This window comes from Arvicanthis niloticus, chromosome 19, assembly GCF_011762505.2.
Source record: "Arvicanthis niloticus isolate mArvNil1 chromosome 19, mArvNil1.pat.X, whole genome shotgun sequence".
Classification (NCBI taxonomy): Eukaryota; Metazoa; Chordata; class Mammalia; order Rodentia; family Muridae; genus Arvicanthis; species Arvicanthis niloticus.
The window spans coordinates 27,182,423-27,186,997 of record NC_047676.1 but is presented as its reverse complement, the minus strand read 5'-3'; positions in this window follow the sequence as shown (position 1 = coordinate 27,186,997).

Here is a 4,575-nt window from a genome sequence, read left to right as displayed (position 1 = left end):
CGCGGCGGTGGACGACGCGGGCTGCGGCACGCGGGCGCGCGGAGGGGGCGGTGCCGACAGCTCCGCATGGGCGGGGGCTGGGCCGGGTTCCGGGGGAGCCGCGCGCCGCGGAGGCGGGGCCTGGGCAGAGGAGGGTGGGCGGGGGAGCCACGCCGGGAGTCATTGTGAGGAGCACAGTAGGCTGCTTGAGTGGCACTACCAGCCGGCCTGAATGGAGGGCAGGTGGGCTTGGTGTGGAAAGTAGTCTGGGAGATACCTTCCCGGCAGGTGTTCGGAATAGTTGTCCACAGATGAAGCAACTCGAGCTTCAAGGCGTCAAGCGCTTAATTTCAGCCAGAAGTTCTTGATGGAAAACACCGGGGTTTACTATCGTTTCAATTCCCTTCAGCTACCACTTCCTAGGATCTCTTTAATTTTTTTTTTTCTCCTCTTGACTGATATGCATGATAAAGAACAGCAAATAAAATGATTGCTTAAATCAGTTTTTAAAACATTTTAAGGTAGCATACCCAAAGCCAGGCTGAGTGGCCCGGTATGAAGAACACAGCTTTAATCCCAGCCCCCACCCAGGACGCAGAGACCAGTCTATTCCGGAGTTCCACCACACCTTCAATTATCTGTGAATTCAAGGCCTGCTTGTTCCACATAATGAGTTAAAACTCACGATCCTGTCTCTGATTTCCAAGTGCTGGACTTACTGGCCTCCACCGCCAGACTAGGTTCTTTTACACGTATATTAAGCAGAAAATGCCCACCTCATAACAAGTACTCTTCCTAAGAATGACTCATAAGCATCAGCTAATCGGTGTCGTGAAACAACACCCAGCCTTGCTAAGACAACACCTCAAAAAACAAACAAACAAAAAAGATGTTTGTAGCGCATTTCCTCCCTGGAGAACTTTCCTTGATTGTAAAGGGAGCAACACATTTTTTTTTTCCTCCTTCCATGTATGCTTTTGTTTGCAAACTCTGGAAGACTTGAGTTGCCTGACTAGAGATAGTGGTTCATGCCTGTGATTGCCAGCAATTGGGAGACCGAAGCAGAATGATTGCCATGAGTTCAAAACCAACCTTCCGATTTAAAATAATAATAGCAATAACAATAAAGATGTCTTTTTTACAACTCCCCCCCCCAAAAAAAAAACTGTTATAAATAAATAAATAGACATGACTGCTCCTAGGTTTGGTAGAAGAGAAAGTTAATTGTGGATAAATGGGAAAGCATAGCCAGAGCATCTGGGAGAGTCCAGCAAGCATATGACCTGAGCCACAGGAGGGGAGGGGATGGGAGGGGAGGGGGGAAGGATCAGAAGCAGGTAACTGAAATGGCTGGGTTATACAGGGAAGAGCCTCAGGGGGGGAGTGTAGCCCCTGGGCTGGAGAGTTCTTGGTAGAGGGCAAAGGGCAGGTTATGAATGTAACAGGTAGGGACTGAGGGATGCTGGGAGAACCAGGAGGCCAAGTCTGCTTATTAAGTAGGCACCTCTTTCTTCTGTCCCAGTGTTTGAGACTTAACCAGCTTAACTTGCATCTCTCTTGAATCCTAACTTTCTGTATGCTATCAGCTTTGTTGCCTTGAGAATGCAGTCAAGGGATAGTATTTAGCCAACTGGTTTGGGGGGATTAGAGTAGTCATATTAATTACTCTAAACTACATACATGAGAGATCTGTACATTTATTCCAGTCTACTGGTGTCAAAATGGTATCCTAAAGTCTATGAAGACACATTAATAACTTTAAGATGCAATGTTTACATCAGGTAGCTGTGGGTTCTATTTAATAATAATATATGGCCGAAAAAGACATGCATTGCTATCATCGTTTGTACAGGGTTGGAGCAGCCAAACAGATAAGGGTGACCATCCCTTCCTTAATATCCTGCCCCCAACACAGTCACAAAAACCACCTGAGCCTCAGCATTTTCTCTGCATATTAGATGCCTAAGTCACTATTTAAACACTTGCCTAGTTTTTGCAATCATTTGTTAAGGTGGAAATGAATAAGGCTGGAAAAGTTTTGAGTTCCCAAGATACCTAGGATCTTCCTTCTCCTGAGAGTCAATTAGGGGGTGGGGGGGATGCGGGTGAATACATTTTTTTCCCTTCAGTCATGTGTGGTTGTAAACTCTGCAAACTGCTTTACTGCTTTGGGGTAAAAAGTCATTTATTGGCCCATAACAATGGATTGAAATGTAGACTTAAACTGGATGTTATTTCAGTCATCTTTGGTTGGCTGGTTTTGAGACTATGTCGTCCAAACTGGTCTGGAACTCGCAGGCCTATAGTTGTAGCCTCTCAAGAGCGAGGTAGGATCACAGGCATGAGTCACTGAATTCTGTTTCTGATTTTACATAAGCTAACTGTGACTGAAAGGGATGCAATGTGGGGAATAAAGACCTCTACAAATAAACAACTGTTAATTTGAAATTATGACTGGAAAATTAGGAGGAAAAAAATACAAGAGGAAAATAGTGAAATTAGAAAATTCTACCAAAATCTCACAATGCAGACATCTAAAAAATGAAGTTCATGTCTTTCAAAACTGACTTCTTTTTATAATAACTAATATAGAATATAATCTGTTCATAGCATATAATGGCTAATGAATTCTTCCTGATGTTTAACGCCCTAGTCTCATTTTCATTCAAGGCTTTAGTCAACTGACTAAATAATCAATGGCCATTTAGTCTTCTGTATTTAACCAGCTATGGCCAGGAGAGTTCTTCAGCCAGATAAGTTCTTCAGGTGAATCTCTGATCCGAATCACTTGCATAATCTAAATGACTTCTAATAGTCTTAAGCTATTTCAAGAAAAGTAGCACAATTAACCAGTGCTCTTAACCGTGAGCCATCTCTCCAGCCCCTACACACAGGTTTGAAATCACTTTGTGCTGGTTTTTGTCAACCTGACAAACTATAGGGTCACTTGGGAAGATGGAACAATTGAGTATGTGTTTCAGACTGGCCTGTGGGCATGTCTATAGGGTATTTTGATTGCTAACTGATGTAGGAGGGACAAAGCCCCCTGTGTTCTACTGGATCTCTGCTTCAGTTCCTGCCTTTATTTCCCTCAGTGGTGAGCCTGGAATTGTAAATTATTTCCTCCCAAGTCACATGACAAAATAAACTAGAAATTGTATCTAGAACCAGTAACTACGTAAAATTAGAAATAAGTGAGACAACCCTACCATAGGAAGACAAGATTAGTCTAATCCCACTCCCACAAAATCCTAATCTCTCCTCAAAAATAATATTATTTTGCAATTGGTATTCTCATAGGCAAGAGCACAAGAATATGATTGTTCTAATGTCTGGTAAGGTACAACTTTGGACCTTACAAAAATATCAGAAAACCTTATTGCTAAAAACCTTTGACCAGTTTTATTTAACAAGTGTTGTACAAAGAGATTTCTGTACAGAAATATTTACCACAGGCACCATACTAGAAACACAAAAACTCAAATCTTTGAATGGATAAAGCATGTCTAGTTAGTAAACTTGCTGCAGATGTGGAAAACTACACAATGTTCAGTGAAAAGGTGTGACAAAACCATCTAATTTAAAATACCTACATACATACATACACACACATGTATATAAAACATCTATGTTCGTGCACCTCACCAGCCAGCCAGCCCCACCATCACTTCGTCAGGTTGCTGCTTTCCGTTGTTACTGCTCTCTAGAATCTGAAGTTGTCCAAGATAAATGCTTACAAACAGGTAGCTGTTTTTCAAAACCTAAGAATTAAATGCACTGGTGGTAGAGGTACCGAAATGATCAGATGTCAAAGTAACTTTTTATTCTCCTGATGTCATCGTTGTCTCCAAGGCTTACTGCCCCAGTCTAACGGAGATCTAGTCCTGGAAGCTTCTAGTCTCTGTACAATCTAATCTAGGCCTAGAATGCTTTCAGTGTTAAGAGACTAAATAAGCTCACCCTTTCTAGTTCTTTCTGATCTCAGGCATTCTCTGCTCCAAGTTGATTCACTCTAACTTCTCTCTTGGCCTCTTTTTGCTGTGTTTGGCCTCAAATTAACTCTATCTGTTCTAATATTCTGGCTCATTCTTTCTCCAACATGTCTCTGTGCAGCTGTCCAGTAAGTAAAACTTTTCTCTGCTGCTCTCTAGGCCTCTTTTCTAATGAGATGGACATATCCCACTCTTCAATCTTTTCCCCATTTGTCACTTTGTCTGCCACTTAATTATATATCAATTTCAAACATGGGTGTTTCCTTCTACAAACCAATTTTACCTTGTTTGGGATTAATGGCGTGTACTAAGGGCATGTCTGTATTCCAGCCAGAGGGATTAAAGGTGTGTGCTAAGGCTGAGCCAACAACTAGAGGCAGTTTTTTTCAGTAAACACCACAACTTTGGGGTTCAGTGTGATCAGATATCCTGTATCAGAAGTCGACTTCCCAAGGCTTCATGAATTAGTGACCTCAGCAGAGAAAGCTCAGTGAAATGACCTCCACCCTGCCATCCAGTCTCTAACATCCTTGTAAGTAATTACGGACCCAATTAGTCTGTTTGAATTTCAGCTTAACAAACCAAATTCTAAACAAATGGGGCA